Below are 23,055 nucleotides of genomic sequence, written 5' to 3'. Positions count from 1 at the left end.
CTTCCTCTTCTGTTTGAAGCTTTGAATCTTTATTCTACCTGAATTTTCACTGTATTTTTGAGACAGTTTCCACAGAAAAAAGGTCATTCATTAAAAGGGGCATTTGGTTTATAAGGGCCCATTCACACTACGGATACGCTGACTGATTCTGAACGTTAAAACTAGAGATGAGCGAACAGTAATATGTTCGAGGTTCGATATTCGTTTCGAGTAGCCCCTCAATATTCGACTACTCGAATCGAATATCGAACCCTATTATAGTCTATGGGGGGAAAATGCTCGTTTCAGAGGTAGGAAACATTCGATCAAATTATACTTACCAAGTCCACGAGTGAGGGTCGGGCTGGATCCTCCGAGAAGTCTTCTTCGTGCAGCGTCCTCGCGGCATCATCCGGCTCTGAATTCACTCTGCCAGGCATCGGGCCTGGGCAGAGCCGACTGCGCATGCCCGCACTACAAGCGGACATGCGCAGTCGGCTCTGCCCCGGCCCGATGCCTGGCAGAGTGAATTCAGAGCTGGAAGACGCCGCGGGGAAGCTGCATGGAGAAGACTTCTAAAGGTAGGAGAAGAACCAGCGTTGATTGGCCGACTGTATAGCATTCAGCCAATCAATGCTGGTTCTGCATCAAACTTTTACATTCGAATAGCGAGTGGTACTCGATCGAGTACGAGTATTTCAAATACCGTAGTATTCGATTGAATACCTACTCGATCAAGTACTACTCGCTCATCTCTAGTTACAACATGTTCAGAATCAGCGCGTATAAAACAGATCCCATTCATTTCAATGGGAGCCGGCATACGAGCGCTCCCCATTTCGAGTTAGATGTTGTCCCAGAATCCTTAATATGTGACCTGTTTAAGAAGACATAGTACCCCTTATAACAAACAACTATGAACTCTCATATCTAGTCACAAGGACCCTTCTTCACACTGATTAGGGGGCAAAACCCTAAAGCAGCTGTCTGTGGATCGGTCTCTCTTCCTTTTGGAAGAAACAGAGTGGATATATGACTTTAATTCCATATCAGCTCACTAGGTCTAGGTCTCTAGAAAAACAGGCATTAACGTATAGTAGGTAAGACTTATCTGCATATTTGTTCCATAAATATATAAGGTTAAACAAAAGAGAACAGAAAGGAAAGTAAGTGTGGAGGTGGGGTTCACAGGGGGAATTAAATAGCTAAAAGAAATCATAAGTCAATAATATCAATAACAGATAAATATAACTAATCTAGCAGGAAAGGTCTTCAAAATTTTGGAATATTGAAATATGAAGTTGGTTGAATGGCTACCCCTAGAATATAGACTATCAATACTATTTGGAACTGCCAGGCAAAAGCTCCACGGCTTCTTAAAGATATTGTAACGTCTTTGCCTGTTCTGGTCTCTGCACCACCCTCCGCTCTCATGCTGCAGCGCAGGAGGCATATCCAGTTTGATTCTTTGCTTAGTATTTTTAATTGAGCAGTGTTCATACTGTGCAATCTCTGTAATTGATTTTCCACCACACCCGTCTGCCTTCACCTTCATTTCTCTTTGCTCCTCTAATAGTTAAGTTTAGCCTTGCCCTGTGATTGATAGCCTATCTGCCTATCAACTCCAGGGCAAGTTCTTCCTCCCTATTTATTCTTGGCTCACATTCACATTGGTGCTTACTATAGCCTTGTGTGTTCTGGCTTTTCTCTTGCTGTTTATTCTTGTATTCTGATTCTGGACCTCTTGCTTTCCCAATAGACTATTCTTTTGGTTATCGATTTTGACACTGCATTGCTTGACTGTTACCAAACCCTTGGCTTGCTGACCTCCCTCTGTTGTTGTCTTGTCCGCGTTTTGTGTATATAGGAAGGGCCCGTCTCCAAGTTGCCGCCTATTACGTAGGATAGGACCAGGCAAGCAGGAAGGGACAGTGGGGGTTTCAGATTAGGGTTCACTGTCTCTTGTGTCCCTTTCCCAGGGTTTCCAGCAGCTACTGGGGAATTGCTCCTATTGCAATTCCTTTACAGATATATTCCCATTTTGTACAGTGAGGGCGTATCTTCTTGGACTCCAAAAAAATCTAACAATGAAGTTGCCTTGACATTGTATTTTCCCCTGACTCATGGTCACTTGGCTTTTCAGAAAACTGCAGCCAGCCCCTGGTGATATATAGTGGAAGCCACTGCATATTTCTGACTCTCGCAGAAAATTAGAAATACGTCCTGATTTTCCTTTCCTCTTGGCTGGACTTGTCCAGATGTTGGTATCACAAATTAAGGAGCTCTTGTAATAGTAACACGTTCTCCTAAAAAGTAAATAGGAAATATGTTAAATATCCTATCGGTGTCTATATGTGGCCAAACTCTGGCTGGTGATATCAATTACAGCCTTACAAAGCTTTTCTTAGCATGTTGTGATATTAGGTTAAATTATTTAATGAAGAATTGCATTAGTTGAAAAACCTGGAGATCAGTCTGGTCACATCCGCACTGCTGTGAATATTACTTAAAAGAGAGAAGTACAAATGAATATTACGCTGCAGTCCTATCTCCTGCTTTCAGTTGTAATTTCTGCAAATTCATCACTTACATGCTTTAAAGCCATTAACTTTATGTTGTTACGATAGATAGATAGATAGATAGATAGATAGATAGATAGATAGATAGATAGATAGATAGATACCTTGACACTGAAATGCCTCTCTATGGAAACTCTTCATAACACTCAGCAACACAATCACACATGTATGCTTTATTAAACGGGATTCATGACTTTAAACTCTCTTCTCATATGTCTGAAGTATTTCTATTATGTCACAGTATTCATTAAAACATTGATTTGTCATTCTTGTTACAACTGGAGATCAGTCTGGTCACATCCGCACTGCTGTGAATATTATGTGGAAGAGAGAAGTTCAGATGAATATTACTGTACAGTCCTGTCTCTTGTTTTCAATTGTAATTTCTGCAAATTCATCACTTACATACTTTAAAGCCATTAACTTTATAATATATATATATATATATATATATATATATATATATATATTTCATAGTCAAGGTACATATACAGTATATATGAAATATATGAAATGCCTTCATAACACACAGCACCACATATTGATACTTTGTTGCCAAAAGATATTAGATGGTATTCTTGACGTTAAACACTTTATTTATATACATCAAGTATTCCTATTATTCTACAGTATTCATTAAACATTGATTTGTTTTTGTTTAAATTTTTAATCCAATATGGCATTTCAAGAGAATATTATACATAAATCTTAAGGTTTTTCCCGATGATTTGTAAACTCTATTGTACAGTCAATATTAAATCCATGACAGGAACAACACCGAGGATTATGTAATGATACCTTGATCCAAAGAACAATTTTGACCTTCTGAAACATTAAATTGTCTACAGTATATGCGATCGTGTTTGGATCATGCCCTTATAACCACTACTTACCTTAGAGCTGGAATAGCTAGCCTTACAGACGTTGTCATGGCTACAACATTGTATCATTTCTAATTGGAAATTAAATTGTCTGTGTGTTTTATTTTGCAAATATTAACAGTGTATCAAAATCTAAGCTTATTGGTTAATGGATGAATATATCTAATGCAAGGGTTGGGTTTTCAAGGCTAAAATACCTAGTGATTTACTTTTACTTCTTTCTGTACCTCTAATTCCTAGTCAATTCTTCATTTTTGTAAAAGAGTCACCAATTTTTCAGAATTCTCTATAAACACTGGGGAATGTATTACTGTTTCTTTGAAATTAGTGAATTTCAGCTTATATACACCTTTCACAACCTCCACCAATTCTAGTTCTTAGCATCAATTCATAGGAGATGCTCCACTGATTCCAGCGCAGTTGGAATTTTTCTTTAGTTCTCTCCATTTCCAAGTAACAAGTGCAGTTAGTTTTGGTGCCTGATATGCTATTTAGATCCTGTAATGTCAGAAGGGTGGTGTCAGGCAGGCAGGGGGTGTTATTCAGAACTCCAAACAAAGGCTGTCTGTTTCAGAGCTTGGAATCTCACTCCTTGTCTCCTCCTGTCTGATGCCGCCCTCTGGACTGCACAGAATCTAAATAGCATATGAAGCAGAAAAATTAACAGCATTGATTGCTAGGAAATGGTGGGAACTAGAATAAAAATGTGCTAGAATCAGTGAAGTCTTACCATCTATTAATATAGATGGTAAGGGCCCCTTCACACGGCGTATACGCTCACTGCTTTGGAGCGTGTAAACGTTCCGTAGCAGCGGCGTCTAAAGCACTTCCCATTGTTTTCTATGGGAGCCGGCAGACGCGCGCTCCCCATAGAAATGAATGGAAAAAGCAGCCCATTCATTTCTATGGCCGGCTCCCATAGAAATCAATGCGATCTGCTTTTAGACGCCGCTGCTACGGAACGTTTACACGCTCCAAAGCAGTGAGCGTATACGCCGTGTGAAGGGGCCCTAAGACTGAATTGCTGGAGGTGGTGAAAGGTCCTCTTTAAAGTAAGTGGGCAAGCATGAAAAAGAATGCCTGGGGCTTCATTCCTCAACACTTATTGGCATAAATAATGACTGAAATCTATGCCAACTCCAAGCAAGGATCACCAGAAACGCACCAAAAATATTAAGAACATACAGTATATATCTTCATTTTGGCGCATCTCACTCCAACATAGACTGGCATACCAGAATCCACTCTGTGCTTTTGTAGTGTTATCAAAAATCAGAAGGACACCACTCCAGACCTCGATCTTCAAGAAGTATAAGGCTTTATTCACCCGGGTGGGAGAAAATGCTTATTACATGAGTAAAGTCAGATTCTCTACAGATCAAAGAACTCAGGACTTCTTATACATCAAAACTCTCGCTTATGACATCATGCTCAATTCCTATTGGTTGAAGCTTACATCAATTATTATTAATCAACTTAAACAAAGAACATACTCATTATTCAAAGCACATGGTTTCATCTTAAAGGGCCCCATAGTCTAGCCGTTACAATAACAATCAAGAATGACCTTTGACATAGGCATCGGACACCCCGCTCCCATAGGGACATCTGGCAGGATATAATATTTCTCAGGACACATATGGTTACAATCGCTAACTAAGAGTATATATATATATACATACACACACATATATCCAGACGGGTATTACAATGTGATATTATGGCACCACAAGCGGATATATATCATATTTTATAATATTTCTTATCAGTAGTCTGAGTGACTAAACTTTTCCTCTCTACTGGTCCACCTTAAGGCTAAGGCCCCATGGGTCGGAAACGCAGCACTTTGAACAGAAAGTTCACAGAGTTTTCCTCCGTGGACTTTCTGTTACAATTATGTCTATGGGGAACCTGCTGGTGTTTCCGTAGATATAATTGACATGCTGCGATTTTCAAAACCGTGACAGTTTTGGAAATCGCATCGTGTCCGCGCTGTGATTTTTTCCACAAAGTGGGGATGGGATTTGCATGAATCCCATCCACTTTGCAAGTAGTGTAAAATGCCTCGATTTTTCCTGCGGCCTTTCTGGCCAGTTGGACCCCAGCCTAAAGGAGGGAAGAGTCTCTCAGACTACCAAAGCACAGAGCAAATAGATTAGTCTGAGAAGCTGGTGTAAGGTTGCTTTAAACCAACTTTGCATAAATTAGTAGTAAAAGCCACAGAAGAAACTTCGTGGTGCATGGATGCTATCAGACGTAACTAATCTCTTAATAAGATGCTGTCATATCTAATCCCCCCTCCCCACACAGCGGCCACACATAGGCACAAATGGGATTGTTATCATATCCCTTTGTGTTATCTTATCAGAAGATTATGCTGCTTTTATAAAAAGAAATACCAAAAAGGAGATGAAAACTACTAATGTATATGTAGAGGGAAAATTTATAAATTTACTAAAAACTAACTAAATAAGAAATCAAAGTATATAAAATTAATTTATGTGACCTAAATTCCTAAAATCTTATAACATGCAGCAGATGTATACGACAGAATTTTTTGAGACTGAAAATCCATTTCATACAGCTGAGCGAAGCTAACTATTTAGCATGCGCATGGGTTTGTGCACACGTCAGTCAGATGAATGGAGAAGAGGCTGAAGTCTCTGCAACAAATTGCAAGCGTCCAGATGCAATATGTACATCATAAGATACGTAATACGCATTGTGCACTACAGAAGGAAACAAATGTTTCTATGGTGTAACAAACACTTGTTTGGTGAAAGTTACATCTGTAAAGAAGGACACATCTGTAATTGATACAGAAGAAGTTGTTACTTACCACTGGGCAGAACATGCAAACATTTCTGAAAAATGACAGAATGAAAATCCAGGAAACCAAATCTAGCCATTTCTGGTAAATGTGTGGCCAAACAAAGACTGCTTCATTTGTTTATTATGATAAGTAAAACAATGTTATATAGACAGGCAAAACAGGTTCATAAAGTAGATGTTTCTATATAGCTAGCAAAACCCTTAATATCTTCAATTTACAACATAACCACTAAGCAGTCACAAATAGTCATGTACTATATAGCATATCGTTTTGTGGCACAGTATTGCCGCACCATAGCATGCTTCCTGAATAATACATCTATAAGGAAGGACACATCTATAAATGCCATAGTAGATGACGTTGTTAACCATCAGGCAGAGCATGTGAAGATTTTTGGAAAATGACATAGCCCAGCAAACAAAAATATAGTGCTATATGTGCTAAATAATGGCTTCAGCTTGTAACCCTTCCAGGACCAAATGAATAAAGTGGATGTTTTAATTCATAACACAGCAACATATGGCAACATAGAGACACATATGGCATATTATTTTGTGGCACGATATTGCAGAATCATAGTGTTATCTCATGACACACATATCTGGACTTGTCCAGCCAAGTGGTACAAATGTAGCCGGTACCAAAAAAACTTTCATATCATGTGGTCACTTTGGCAGCACATATACTAAAAAAAAATTGGAACAATACAGAGAAGATTAACATGGTCCCTGCATAAGAAAGATACGCAAATTTGTAAAGTGTTCCATATAAAAAAAAAAACCTTTCATATCACGCTATAGAAAATGTGCTAATGTTATGTGCATAGTGTGGTTGCCCATTCACTTTGTATGAAAGTGGCTATGCTGTACAATTTGTATAGTGCACTATAGTAGTTATGGTGACAAACTTTTCCTTGCTAAATCTAAGGCTAAGGCCCCACGGGATGATCTGCAGTGCTAACACATCGCGGTTCTTCCAGCAGCGTTTTAAACAGAAACTTTTTTTCTTCTGCGGAATTTTGGTTACCATTATATCTAAGGGAAATCCACCAGCAATTCCGAAGATATAATTGGCATGCTGCGATTTCCAAAACTGTGCCGGTTTTGGAAATCGCAGTGTGTCTGTGCTGCATTTTTTACTGCAAAGTGGGCATGAATCCCATCTACTTTCCAATTACTGTAAAACTCGCTTACGCCTCGGGCAAATTGTGGCGTTTCCAACCCGTGCAGCCCTGGCCTTAAGAAAGAACATCGCTTTAATTGCTATAGAACATGACATTTCTAAGTTCAGGCAGAATATGTGAAGATTTCTGAAAAATGACATGAGGGAAGCCCAGTAAACCATAATATAGCACTACTGGGGAAATGTGTGGGCAAGTAAAGACTGTTCCAGCTTTTTATGAAGAAAGATAAGTTAAACAATGTTATATGGACAGGGAAAACAAGTTCATAAAATGGATGTTACTATACAGCGCTCAGTTTTGCTTAAGTCGTTTTTATTTACTTTAATGATTCTGGAAGTCACATTTACTGGATCGTTTTATACGGCTTGCAAAATCTGTGGTATTTAATATGAGCAGAGTGCTCCAGTAAGGGTAAAATATACGGCGAGATCCATCCATCATCGCCCTGCTAACAGAGGCTTGGCCAATGTTTAATCCAGTAACTGTCCTAACAAGAACATTTATAGCACTCGGGATTGCCAGCAATAAGAGTGAAAAACTGTGCCGGAGTTTGGAAAGTTTAGACATCAACAGCTCTTTGGAGAGAATATCACAACAATCTAAAATTGTTAAAATCATCTGCTTTACTACTGTTTTGACAGCAGTTGCCATAGCTCCCATCTTTAAATGAGGGCAGCAAGAAAATTTGGTTTAGAAAACAGCTGATGGATTCTAAGTTTAGACTACAAAGTTCGGAGAAATGTTCAATTCCAAACTGTATGCATAAGAAGACTGTATGAAAATACTTAGAAGTGAACAGATTGTACAAAACATAATAAAGAAGCAGCCTTTTTCGTTTCTGGATTGGTGCCTACATTTGACATACATAAGAGCTAAACATCCGTTATGTAACTAATCGTACACATAATAGATGTAATATATTGAGACGTGATATAGACGGTTATTACAAGTAACAGATAAATGGTTTACAAGACAATGTATCTAATGGCTTCAGTAGTAAAATACATCAATGAACCATACATGATAAAATGAAAATGGAAGTGTGTTGTATTCACATGTATTGTATTGTATTGTATTGTATTGTATTTCACATATCCATATGGCAGGTGAAGATAACAGACTTGGTAAAATAGTTTATTAAATAAAAGTGCCTGCTTTTTCACTTATTTGCCTCCTTCTGCCACAGATCCATTCAATAGACCTCTATGTAGAAGGAAGGGGGGAGAAGAGAAGAGACAGACATTATATAGTGACTGTGTAGTGACTACACAATTAAGTGACTCATATCTCTGTCTCTTTCTCCACCTCCCTGTCCTCTCTCCATAGACTTTATTGTAAACTTATCTGCTTTGTGAATGAAATACAGACAGAAATCACTCAGATAAGTAGGAACAAGGGGAGAAATACTTAAAGGCTCACAGGCTCTATCACAGGCTATCATAAAATGAAGCTGATCTGGTGATCAGCTGAAGGCCATAGCTAACGCTAGGTTCACACCTGCATTCGGGTCTCCGTTCTGTGGTTTCCGTCTTCTGCATGCAAGAAGACGGAAACCAGAGACCGGGTCCGGCCGTGAGCAGCGGTGAGCGTTTTATGCTCTCTGCCGTGAAACCGTTTTTTTTTTTATCTGGACACAGAGTACTGCATGTCCGACTCTGTGTCCGGATTTTTAAAAAACGGTTTCGCAGCGGAGAGCATAAAACACTCACCGCCTCTCACGGCCGGACAGCTTTCTCACCCATTCAAATGAATGGGTGAGAAAGAGTCCTGCAGGTTTCCGTCTCCTGCCTCTGTTTTGTGCAGGAAATGGAAACCTGCAGAATGGAGACCGGGCACAGATGTGAACGAGCCCTAACCCCACTGATGTAGCTAAGTTTAACATGACTTTTACACTGTTAAATAAACAGTTTTTAATCACTTTAGCTCATCTTTATTCAATTACTTCTATTCCTTTCTTATTGAGCCACTGCATAACTGTTTATAGCAGAATTATAGAGGACGTCAGCTCTTTTTCTCATGTCTGTTTTAGTAAACAATTGTATTCCCCATGAAATAACATTCCTGACATGACACTTTGTAAAGCATCTTAGTAAAGAACTAGGATGTTTTCCACATGTTCTCTCTCTCACAGTATAGCAGATTGTAGCAGGTGCAGTTGCTATATCTGTGTATCTTTTCCAGCAGCTTCACCTCACACTTTCTCCTCTCAGTAAACTTCTATGTGAAAATTAACAGAACCTAGTAAGTAGAGATGAGCGAACACTATAATGTCCAAGGTTCGAAATCCGATTTGAATAGCCGCACACTGTTCGGCTGTTCAAACGGATTTCGAACCCCATTATAGTCTATGGGAGGAAATGCTCGTTTCAGGGGTAGGCAAAATTCGATACAATTATACTTACCAAGTCCACGAGTGACGGCCATGCTGCATTCCCCTTGAAGTCTTCTCCCGTCGCAGCGCCCCCGCGACGTCTTCCGGCTGGAATTCACTCTGCCTAGGCATCGGGGCCTCGCATGCGCGGTCGGCTCGGCCCGGCCCGACGCCTGAGCAGAGTCAACTGCGCATGTGAGGGCATGCCCGCGCATGCGCAGTCGGCTCTGCCTAGGGCGGATGCTTAGACAGAGTGAATTCCACCCGGAAGAAGATGCGGGACGCAGCACGGAGAAGACTTTGGAAAGGTAAGAGAAGAACCAGCATTGATTGGCAGAATGTATAGCATTCTGCCATTCAATGCTGGTTCTGCATCGAACCTTAAACTTCGAACAGCTAGTAGTGTTCGATCGAGTACGAGTATTTCGAATACCGTAGTATTTGATAGAACACCTACTTGATCGAACACTATTCGCTCATCTCTACTAGTAAGTTATTAAGTCAGTGAATTATGAAAAATGTCAGGGATATGACTTAGCACTATCTAGTTTTCTAGTTTTGTAGGTTATGAGTCACAAAAATAACACATACATAATCGTTTATATCCAAGGGCAGACACAATAGTGCAAAATAACCACAGGGTCAGTGAAACAAACAGCCTGCAAACTCGACCATGACCCCCTTTTTAATCAAGTGAAATTCACATAGCCAGGATATATATATATATATATATATATATATATATATATATATATATATATACAGTCCTATGAAAAAGTTTGGGCACCCCTATTAATCTTAATCATTTTTAGTTCTAAATATTTTGGTGTTTGCAACAGCCATTTCAGTTTGATATATCTAATAACTGATGGACACAGTAATATTTCAGGATTGAAATGAGGTTTATTGTACTAACAGAAAATGCGCAATATGCATTAAACCAAAATTTGACCGGTGCAAAAGTATGGGCACCCTTATCATTTTATTGATTTGAATACTCCTAACTACTTTTTACTGACTTACTGAAGCACAAAATTGGTTTTGTAACCTCAGTGAGCTTTGAACTTCATAGCCAGGTGTATCCAATCATGAGAAAAGGTATTTAAGGTGGCCAATTGCAAGTTGTTCTACTATTTGAATCTCCTCTGAAGAGTGGCATCATGGGCTACTCAAAACAACTCTCAAATGATCTGAAAACAAAGATTGTTCAACATAGTTGTTCAGCGGAAGGATACAAAAAGCTGTCTCAGAGATTTAACCTGTCAGTTTCCACTGTGAGGAACATAGTAAGGAAATGGAAGACCACAGGGACAGTTCTTGTTAAGCCCAGAAGTGGCAGGCCAAGAAAAATATCAGAAAGGCAGAGAAGAAGAATGGTGAGAACAGTCAAGGACAATCCACAGACCACCTCCAAAGAGCTGCAGCATCATCTTGCTGCAGATGGTGTCACTGTGCATCGGTCAACTATACAGCGCACTTTGCACAAATAGAAGCTGTATGGGAGAGTGATGAGAAAGAAGCCGTTTCTGCACGTATGCCACAAATAGAGTTGCCTGAGGTATGAAAAAGCACATTTGGACAAGGCAGCTTCATTTTGGAAACAAAAATTGAGTTGTTTGGTTATAAAAAAAAGGCGTTATGCATGGCGTCCAAAAAGAAACAGCATTCCAAGAAAAACACATGCTACCCACTGTAAAATTTGGTGGAGGTTCCATCATGCTTTGGGGCTGTGTGGCCAATGCCGGCATCGGGAATCTTGTTAAAGTTGAGGGTCGCATGGATTCCACTCAGTATCAGCAGATTCTTGAGAATAATGTTCAAGAATCAGTGACGAAGTTGAAGTTACGCCGGGGATGGATATTTCAGCAAGACAATGATCCAAAACACCGCTCCAAATCCTCAGGCATTCATGCAGAGGAACAATTACAATGTTCTGGAACGGCCATCCCAGTCCCCAGACCTGAATATCATTGAACATCTGTGGGATGATTTGAAGCGGGCTGTCCATGCTCGGCGACCATCTAACTTAACTGAACTTGAATTGTTTGTCCAAAATACCTTTATCCAGGATCCAGGAACTGATTAAAAGCTACAGGAAGCGACTAGAGGCTGTTATCTTTGCAAAAGGAGGATGTACTAAATATTAATGTCACTTTTCTGTTGAGGTGCCCATACTTTTGCACCGGTCAAATTTTGGTTTAATGCATATTGCGCATTTTCTGTTAGTACAATAAACCTCATTTCAATCCTGAAATATTACTGTGTCCATCAGTTATTAGATATATCAAACTGAAATGGCTGTTGCAAATACCAAAATATTTAGAACTAAAAATGATTAAGATTAATAGGGGTGCCCAAACTTTTTCATAGGACTGTATATATATATATATATATATATATATATATAATAAATCTCACATAGTATACTGCACAAAGTATAATAGCACGTAGCAAACTTCGGAGTATTAAACATACATGCTAACAGTGCCAACTATAAGTCAGAGCAAGAAACATACCCATAGTGATGAAGGTAACGGGAGACAGAGGGGAGAGGCTGAGCGCTGACCACACTGAACGCACATTTCGGCTGGAATACGCCTTCATCTGGGGGCCTAGTGATATGGTTTTTACACTAGTGTTAAAGGGACTTTGTGGGGGTGATTTGGGAAATATGTCTTACATGTTTAGTGAGTTTAACAGAATCTAACAAAGTGTTCCCTACATATCTTTTAAAATTAGAACTATGTATTTGGGTCAAAGTCATATAACAGGTAGTTAAAGGGAACTATCAGGTTAATTTGGGATAATAAACACCCTTAGGGTGCATTCACACTGAGTAAACGCTAGCTTATTTTGTAGAGTAAAATTACACTTGTAAATTTTGCTATCCCATTGACTTCAATGATATTTTTTTACAAGTGTAAAAATACGCCAGTAAAAAATACGCCTGTAAAAAATACGCCTGTAAAAATACGCCTGTAAAATGTCATTGAAGTCAATGGGATAGCAAAATTTACAAGTGTAATTTTACTCTACAAAATAAGCTAGCGTTTACTCAGTGTGAATGCACCCTTAGGGTGCATTCACATGGAGTAAAATGGAGTGTAATTTGGAGCGTTTACGGAGCGTATACGGAGCGTTTACATAAACGCTCCGTAAACGCTCCGTAAACGCTCCAAATTACACTCCATTTTACTCCATGTGAATGCACCCTTAGGTCCTTGTAAAATGGGGGTTTAGTGTCCCAAATAGCCCTGTTATAAATCCATCAGTGCCTGCAATAAAAAAAGCTTCATACTCATGCTGCTACTGTAAGCTTTGTGCCGGATCAGTTCTGTCTTCAGTGTGCATATCCCAAACCTCTGGCACTTGTGCAGTGAAACTAGAGTGTACGTCTTCAGATTCACTGTAGAACTGCACACGTGACAGGAGCACCAGAGGTGCAGGTATGAATGGATTTAAAACAGAGCAATTTGGGACACTAAACCCCAGTCTATAAGGATCTGTGGGTGATTTAGTGTCTCAAATTGACCTGACAGGTTCCCTTTAACTACCTCTTATATGGCTTTGACTTAAATACACAGTTCTATGTTAAAATATATATAGGGAACACTTCCATAGATCCTAAAAGCTCACTAAACATGAAAGACTTGCATTGTGATGATGCGACAAGGACAGCTTTGACAACTTCATATTAGCTGATTTTTGTGATAAATAATATGCTAAATTTACATCACTTTGTGGAGAAGTGTTTTTTGTTTTTACTTCACGCTAGAGAGTGTGATCACCAAGATCAAAGAAACATCATTAATCCTCAGTGATTCACTCTTGTACTACAATAAAACATGAAAATTTCGAAGGAAACAAATCATTAAATTTAGAGGTCAACCAAAAAGCCTCTTCAGATGATTTCTGTGCGTTTATAGCATTTTATTAATTTGAAGACTAGAACTGATGGCTAATAACCAGGGTGATTAAAAATGGTGAAAAATAATTTTATTTTATTATTTCACTCATTTTGTGTTCATGTTCTACGGCAATGCCATACGCTTACATTTTAGTATATAAAGAAGTCAAACACTGCCAGGTTTCCATTATGATCAAGCTTCTATGAGCTGTATCTAATGTTTATATCATACTAGTGCCAAAGATGCCTTCAGTATGATCACTGCTGAAAAAAACATCAACTGCTGTTTGTTAAGATGACATGATTTTCCTATATTAAAAACAGACCATAAACAAGCACCAATCTTCTTTATAAATATATACACCACCCTTCAAAAGATTAGGAGCACTTAGAAATTTCCTTATTTTTGAAAGAAAAGCACAATGTTTTTCAATGAAGATAATATGAAATGTATCAGAAATACACTCTATACATTGTTAATGTGGTAAATGACTACTCTAGCTGCAAACGTCTGGTTTTTAATGCAATATCTACATAGATGTATAGAGGCCCATTTCCAGAAACCATCACTCCAGTGTTCTAATGGTACATGGTGTTTGCTAACTGTATAAGAAGGTAAAAAAGGTATCATCTACTGAAGACTCTCAAGTTTTTTTTATGTGTAAGAAGGCTAATGGATGTTTAGAAAACCCTTGAAAACCCTTGTGCAAGTATGTTAGCACAGCTGAAAACAGTTTTGCTGGTTAGAGAAGCTATAAAACTGACCTTCCTTTGAGCTAGTCGAGAATCTGGAACATTACATTTGTTGGTTTGATTAAACTCTCAAAATGGCCAGAAAAAGAGAACTGTGAATGGATATCTCGACAGTCTATTCTTGTTCTTAGACGGCTATTCCATGTGAGAAATTGCCAAGAAACTGAAGATTTCCTACAACGGTGTGTACTATTCCCTTCAGAGGACAGCACAAACAGGCTCTAACCAGAGAAGAAAGAGACGTGGGAGGCCCCACTACACAACTGAGCAACAAGACAAGTACATTACAGTCTCTAGTTTGAGAAATCGACGCCTCACAGGTCCTCAACTGGCAACTTGATTAAATAGTACCTGCAAAATGCCAGTGTCAACGTCTACAGTGAAGAGGTGACTCCGGGATGCTGGCCTTCAGGGCAGAGTGGCAAAGAAAAAGCCATATCTGAGACTGACTAATAAAAGGAAAAGATTAATATGGGCAAAAGAACACAAACATTGGACAGAGAAGATTGGAAAAAAGTTTTATGGACAGACGAATTGAAGTTTGAGGTGTTTGGATCACACAGAAGAACATTTGTTTGATGCAGAACAACTGAAAAGATGCTGGAAGAGTGCCTGACCCCATCTGTCAAGCATGGTGGAGGTAATGTGATGGTCTGAGGTTGCTTTGGTGCTGGTAAAGTGGGAGATTTATATAAGGTAAAAGGAATTTTGAATAAGGAAGGCTATCACTCCATTTTGCAACACCATGTGGGCAGCGCTTGATTGGAGCCAAATTCATCCTACAACAGGACAATGACCCAAAGCCTCCTCCAAATTATGCAAGAACTATTTAGGGAAGAAGCAGGCAGCTGGTATTCTATCTGTAATGCGGTGGCCAGCGCAGTCACCAGATCTCAACCCCATTGATCTGTTGTGGGAACATCTTGACCGTACGGTACACAAAAAGTGCCAATCTAGCCAATCCAACTTGTGGAAAGGGTTTCTGGAAGCACAGGGTGGAATTTCTCCAGATTACCTTAGCAAATTAACAGCTAGAATGCCAAAGGTCTGAAATGTTGTAATTGCTGCAAATGGAGAATTCTCTGACGAAAGTAAAGTTTGAAAGAGAAAATTATCATTTCAAATAAAAATAATTATTTCTAACCTTGTTACTAACCTAGTAATAGTATGGGGCTGCCGGAAAGGACTTTCCGCAAATCGCCGCAGTACTACAGTTTCTGTGTGCGCACCATGCCCTGCGGGTGTCAGCCGTATCATATGGCTGACAATGCCCTGTAACACCCGCGGTCGGAACCAGGTCTTATCGTGGGTATTAACCCCTGTGATGCCGACGGTCAAACATGACCGCCAGCATCTCAGGGGTTTTGGTATATTATGGTGCGGGACGGTTTCGGGGGTGCCGGTGTTGGTAGTGGGCAGCCCGGGGTCTGATCAGTGCCTCCAGGGTTAAAATAATTGGTATATGTTGTTTTTGACTTGTTTAAAGGGTGCAGTTTTGAAAATGGGGTGATTTATGGGGGGTTTTAATACAAGGGTCTTTCAAAACCCCTTCATAACTGGATTAGTCCCTTAAAAAATGGGTTTTGGAAATTTCTTGAAAATTTTGAATATTGTTGTTTCACTTGTAAATCTTATAATGTCCGTAAGAAATAAAAGGACGCCTAAAGTTTGATGCCGACATAAAGCAGAGATCTGGGACATGAGATTTAGGATATAATTTTGGCGGTCTGACTATCTGTATGCAATGCACATCATTTCAAACTTTATAAAATGTATATTTTTCAAAATTTCCACCAAATTTCCTATTTTTTCATAATTAAACACAAAGCATATCAACCAAAATTTACTACTAACATGAAGTATAATGTGTTATGAAAAAACAATCTCAAAATCACTTTGGTAAGTTAAAGCGTTCCAAAGTTATTGCCACATAAAGTATAAAATATATATACACATACAAACACACACATGGTATATATTTCATTTTCTTTTATTATTTAATAGTATACTGTTTCACTTCCCTGGGCTATCACTAGAGACAATATTTAACCTCATATATAAAAAGCACTGGTTAAATACTTATGATTGGAGATGGGCTAACCTTAGATTTTGCAAATATTTGGAGGTTTGCCAAAAATGAACTTGTTTAGTCCAAACTAGAATTGCTATTTTACACTACGTTCTCTTCAAACCACAGAGTATAATAAGATAAGTCCTGAGGGAGGTGAGGAAACATAATAAACATTGTTACCCTCACTCACCTCTTTTGGGCTCCCTTGATCTCCTCTTCAGATGTCTTTCAGCCTCTTCCTACCTCCTGGGTGAAATCACAGACCTTGGTCTGTTATTGGGACTCTACGGTCACATGGGATGAGTCAGTGTCATGGTGACATCACACACCCTATGACAAAATGTATTGATTTGTAATCTTATAATGCCATGCAGGGATATGAATGTGACCGTATTTACTTCATCGCTAGTTTAGTTAACTAATCGAGTTCTCATGAAATAATGTTTTGCTACAACTAACACCCTGTGTAATGTTTGAGAGCTGTGGGGTCCTGTACAATACATCTGTAGGTGAGCTGAAGCAAAACACTTCATTTCACATGGAGATTGCCATGGTAACTTGTAGAAAAACATGACACAGTTCTTCCCTATAGGAAATTACTTAAAATTAAGTCCCAGGTGGCCTTAGGTTAATTGTTAGAAAGTGTAAACTTAGACTAGTCAGCCTTCACACTTATCACATTAACTCAGGCGGAATGAAAAATCCTGCATATTTTTAGCTTATGTAGTGTAAACATTTGTGACCTATCTGTTGACTTAGTTACACCAAAAATATACCCATTTCTGGTGTGCAATATTACTACTTAAGTCACCGCTCTTGTCAAACAGTTATAGTAAGTACACAGTCCAGTCATATTAATGTGACCACCGCCTACTTTTGACGTCAACGTTAAATAACCAATCGCAGAAGGCACGTGTCATCAGCCGTCTGGTGCACTCATCATTGTGGAAGGCACGATGGATCAACACAAGTATGCATCTATCCTTGCGGACCATGTTCACCCCTACATGCGAATAGTTTTTCCTCAGGATGATGGCATCTACCAGCAGGACAATGCAACGTGTCATAAAGCTTGCAGTGTATGTACGTGGTTCCAGGAGCACCAGGATGAGTTTACCGTACTCCCTTGGCCAGCAAATTCCTCAGACTTGAACCCAATAGAGAATCTGCGAGACCACCTTGATCGGGTTGTTCGCGCCATGGATGCTCAACCACGTAACCTAGCAGCTGGCCACGGCACTGGAGTCGGCATGACTCAACATCCCAGTGAACATCATCACAACATCCCCTCTCTTCCTGCAGGTCTCGCAGCGGTCCGCTCTGCCAAAGGTGCTTATTCTGGATTTTGACAGGTGGTCACATTAATGTAACTGGACTGTGTATCTAAACTGTTTGATAAATGTGGTGCTAGACCCATAAGCCTGCTTTTTGGCACATATCGCACTAGAATTATACATATATTTATTATTAATCTGCCCATATTATTTCTATTATATATTATTTCAAGATACTGAAATATCAAGTGAGATGCTATCGATGTGTATGTGTGAGGTCACCCAGTGATTGCGTTGAAACCTGTCAAGTGTTTTGTTGCTATGTAGCAATATTATATTGAAATGATATCATGAGAAATTGGAATTCTTAACTTAAGTCCTCAAATTCAATTTCAGTTAAGGGTCCACAAATCTATATGCAGAAAATATGATAACCAAGATGGAGTCTTTACCTGAGATCCCTCAGTATCTGCGCTGAGTTAAGTTATGTCATCTTACATCCTATGTATGCAGAAACCACAGTCCTGCAATGTTTATATAGTCCACACCAAAATTGTGTCTCGAGTAAAATGTAAAAACTTTACACATTAAGGGCCTTTTAGGAAAAATATATTAAAATGGTGAACTCTTTACAATGTAAAATTTTTCTTAATATGGTGTTTACTTAAATACAATATTATTTTTTGTGGAATAACATCTGTGGGATAATTTGTTCTGTACTTACTTTAATATCTATCTTTGCTACATGTACTGCACTGTCATATATTACTATCCTCATTTTGTACTGCTCTCTGTATAACCTGCAAAAACCTTATTACACAAGACGATGCAACTTGAATGGGAAAGGAACCACCTCTGCTGCGATAGTTGCTTCCCCATTCTGCTGCAAGGATTATTGGCAGGACTGCTTGTCCACATTGAACCACATTTGCGAGTCTTTTGACAGTCACCCCACACATAGTAACGGTTTTTGTATAGTGTTTTTGCAGTTTTTTTTCCTGATGTTTCTAACTCAGGTGAGATGTAAGCAGTAAAGCAGTAACTATATGAAACACTGTACAAACAGTGGCCCATATTTACTATTGGCTAGACATTGTTGACTGCAGCACGCAGGCTGAAAATGTGGCACATTTATCACAGTGTCTGGTACTAAATAATAAACCTGAGGCATCAGTAGACCGACTATTATATTATTTATACCACCTATTAGTTGGCTTTCATTGGGCCAGAATTTAAGTTCACTCTTTTTGAGCTAGTCAGATAAATTTAGTCATTTCCATCCTAGTCCCGGAAAATCCTATTGAGGTTACCTATAGATGTTTGGAATTGATTGGAGTTTTGAATATACATTTTATATTTCACATTTTTTATTGTTCAAAATTTCAGTAAAACAGTTATGCTGTAAAATATGATTAATATATGTGGTTATGTTATGTAGTTATTATGACGCACCTATTACTCAAAAATCCATATCTCAGAAATGCAAAATGCCTTTTCCTGGTTCCCATATCCATGAAACATACCAATTTAGAAAAGCTTGTCCCCTAAGGCTATGCTGCGCCTATTGATTAAATTACATATATGTCCAGTATAATCCATCTCCAGATTGCAATCATTTTCCCACTCATTCTAGCTTACCATACATTCTATATACATTGTAACAAAACAAACACATTTCATGCGCGAATGTGCTTAAATATGTTTTATTTCACAAAATGGAAAACCAATATAGATTGGCAAGATGGAGACATGAGACATTCCATGTTATATATGGCATTGGAACCTACTCTATTGCTTTCTAGAAGAGTATTACTGTATGATAACTTCTACTGTCCATATCTTTGCAGTATAATTTCTAAAATATAGCTATTTAGGTTGTGAAATTTCTTCTCATGTGCTTAAAAGGCCTTAGACTGACCTCAATATCCCTTTCGTGGCTTCATTCTGCTTTTTTATATCATTTGAAAGCAACACCTATTTTAAGAACCTTTCCCTAAGCTACAAAGTTGTGAGACAACAGAGATTTAACTTTTGTACCTGCGGGGCACAGAGAACAAGGGTGAGTAATGACAGCCACTCATTTCATGGCTCTTTTCAAGAAGAAATAGCCTTTTTTCATAGCCTTCTCCGAAGGTATCTGTAAGTTGACTACAAATTCAGTTTTTGCAACATCAAAGTGGACTCAACTGAATTAATAAGTATTCCTCCTGGGCAGATATGTGTTTTTTTCTTATCCTCCTACATTTTCTATTTTTCAAAATATATTTATTCATTATATTGTCATGTCTTAAATGCATTCCTTAAATGATATAGTCTTTAAAATAAAGAGTTGAAAAGACACATTGCAATAACATCTTAAATGTAGATTTAGTAGAAAATTCAGTGTATCATTACTTCTTGGGACTGCAGTTTTAGTGATTTGTGCAAAGCTGACAATGTTGGAAAATGAGAATAATACTACTACTAATAATAATAATAATACTTCCAGATGCCTGGGGCAATGCAGTGGTTCAGAGGTTAGCTTTGCAGTGCCGAAGTCCTGGGTTCGAATCCTGCAAGGAGTTTGTATGTTCTCCCTGTGTTTGTGTGAATTTCCTCCCATTCTACAAAGACATACTGATAGGGAAAAAATGTACATTGTGATCCCTATATGGGGCTCAATCTACATGAAGAAAAAAAAAAAAACTCCTGGATGCCTGTTGAAACTCCTGGTGTATGTGAACCATTGGTTGGGTGCGGTTTCTCTGGCCAGCACTCGTCAGTCTCTATCTCCCAGTTTCAGGGGTCTGCCGACTTGGGGCACATTCTGACAATCACCGTTCACCTTCCACTTCGTAATCACATAGGCCACTGTTGATTTTGGATAATTCAGTTTTCTTGCTATGTCTCTTAAGGATTTACCATCTCTGTGGTACCTCACAATTACCCCTTTCTTGAGATCGGACAACTCTGCACTTCGTGGCATCTTGCATGCGACTAATGCCAATGCACTAATGCCAATGCTGTTTCCTATTTAACGGCGAAAGGTGTGACATACATCACGACCGCAGATATCTTCATTTGCATGGCTGTCCAAATACTTATTGGTAGACAGTATATATATATATATATATATATATATATACGTGTGCGTGTGTGTGTATGTATATATATATATATATATATATATATATATATATATATATATATATATATATATATATATGTATATTGCAAACAGCACATTACAGTGTGAAAAGGTGCAAAAACTTAGCCAGATAAATTTCACTTTGCCGTATATAAAAAAAATAAACAAAAAACAAACTGTACTATAATTGATAAACTTGATTCAGCTACCATACCCTTGTTGTATAGGTTAAGCAAATAGCCATTGATTTCAATCTCAAAAAATGTTTTTCTTTGTTAGTAAATAAAATCTTATCTGCCATAAACTGGTCCTATCATGTGCAGGATCAAGTAATTCCATTTCCATTTGTGAGCCTTTGCAATTTTTCTGTTGCAGCAAAATGAAGTTGTAAAGTATAGAAAATGCAAATGCGAATAAATCTAAAGTTGTCACTGTGAGCGGGGAGCAGCTTCAGCCTAGTCACGCTGTCCACTTGCCTCCTGGGCGATGATTGACTTCTACCCTTGTGAGATCAAGGTGCTAGGGGAGTGTGATGTGTTGTTAGCAGACTTTTCACTACAGAATTACACCACACACTACCATGGTAATGAGGTTATTACGCAGGAATATTATTGAGTCCATTGTAAACACTCCAGTGGAGTGGGACAAGAAAAAGAATTGAACAAGGTATGGAAGTAGGGCAAAGAGTGACTAGGGAAACATTTGAGAAAACTATGGAGGTATGCATGAAAAGGACCAAATAAGGAGTTGAGCAAGATATGGAGGAGGGAAGTAAAAGGCACTGGAGGAGTTACAGAATGTAGAGGAATATTTGTCTGACTCTTTGAATGTCACTGATGAAAAAGTATCAAAAATGCCATGAACTAACACATGTCTGGAGGATCTTTCACTAAGAGATCCTTTTGGTACCATGGTTTCAACTTTAATAAGCCTCTTCATGTCAATGAAATGAAACTCTCCAAACACTCAAAAAAGATTCCCACCTGGATTTAATAGGGAAGGGGGATTTTGGGTATATCCAGGTGTGTAGAATAATTTTGACTCCTGCCTCTTCAACCACTTGCAGCAAATTTCTAGTCCCTGGGGTCATCTCTATATCAGTGTAACCTAAAATTGCCCAAGTGGAATCAAATATGACAGCAGAGGTAAGATGAGTAGTTGTGAATGTGTGGACTCAAATTGTTTGTACCTGTACACATGACCACAGACCACAATTATACAAGTCTGCACCCTCAACTTGGCAACAAAAGCATTTCTGATTAGGGTATAACTATGTTATAGACCCTTACTGCCATTAGATATTCCCTGTGATATAATTGGAGTTCCATTTCCATGGGATGCTAGATATGAGGTATCTCACACTACTCTCAAGCACCCTGAACAGGGCAGACACCAATAGTGAGGGGATGTCAGCAACCCACTGGTCATTGCTATTTAAATGTGAGTATAGTCTAACAGTGTGTAACGTTTCTGCCTGTTCGGGTCTCTGCCAAACCCTTTGCTTGCACGCCGTGGTGCAGGAGGCTGTTCAGTTTGATTTTTTTGCTTAGAGTTTTTGTTTGCTCTGTGTGAACACTGCTGTATTAACTCTCCTCTGTAATTAAATTTCTACTACACCCATCTCCTGCACCTTGTTTCCCTCTGTTCCTCAAATAGTTGATCTTAGCCTTGCCTGTGTGATTGACAACCTGTCTACCAATCCATTCTGGGGCAGATCCAGGACTTCCTATATACAGGTCATCAGCCCGCACAGATTTGCTGGTTATTTTGACTCTGTTCTGTGACTTTGTCCTTCTCTGGCTTCCCTCTTGCTCTTTCTATTGTATTATTGACCTCTGACCTTTGCCTTCCCTCGTCAGTACTCTTTTGGATTACAATTTTGTACTGCTTTGTCTCTTTGGCTTTGAGCCTTGCTTGCTGACTTCATTTCTGTGTTTGTCCTGTCTTATTCTTTGTGACACTTATTTCAGAGAAGGGCTCGCCTCTCAGTTTCTCCTGTCATTACGACAGTTGTGGCAATTAGGTAGGGACAGGGGCTGGGGCGAGTTTAGCGCTCACTGTCTCTGTCTTCCCTTCTTCTGTTGTTCCAGCAGCAGC

The 23,055-nt window shown here is 38.9% G+C and overlaps 1 protein-coding gene and 1 non-coding gene across 3 annotated transcripts in view; both read left to right on the top strand.

Annotated features, from left to right (window-relative positions):
- Window positions 1-23,055, top strand: part of FSTL5 (follistatin like 5) — a 530,583-nt gene that overhangs the window by 232,999 nt on the left and 274,529 nt on the right. The gene's annotated exons all lie outside the window — the stretch shown is intronic.
- LOC142190918 (U6 spliceosomal RNA) lies at window positions 6,942-7,045 on the top strand. The gene has a single exon (XR_012714564.1). It is a non-coding gene; the product is annotated as a U6 spliceosomal RNA (small nuclear RNA).

The sequence above is a fragment of the Leptodactylus fuscus genome, chromosome 1, assembly GCF_031893055.1.
Source record: "Leptodactylus fuscus isolate aLepFus1 chromosome 1, aLepFus1.hap2, whole genome shotgun sequence".
In the NCBI taxonomy this organism is placed as follows: Eukaryota; Metazoa; Chordata; class Amphibia; order Anura; family Leptodactylidae; genus Leptodactylus; species Leptodactylus fuscus.
The sequence above is the reverse complement of the archived record's forward strand: the minus strand, read 5'-3'. Positions and strand labels throughout refer to the sequence as shown.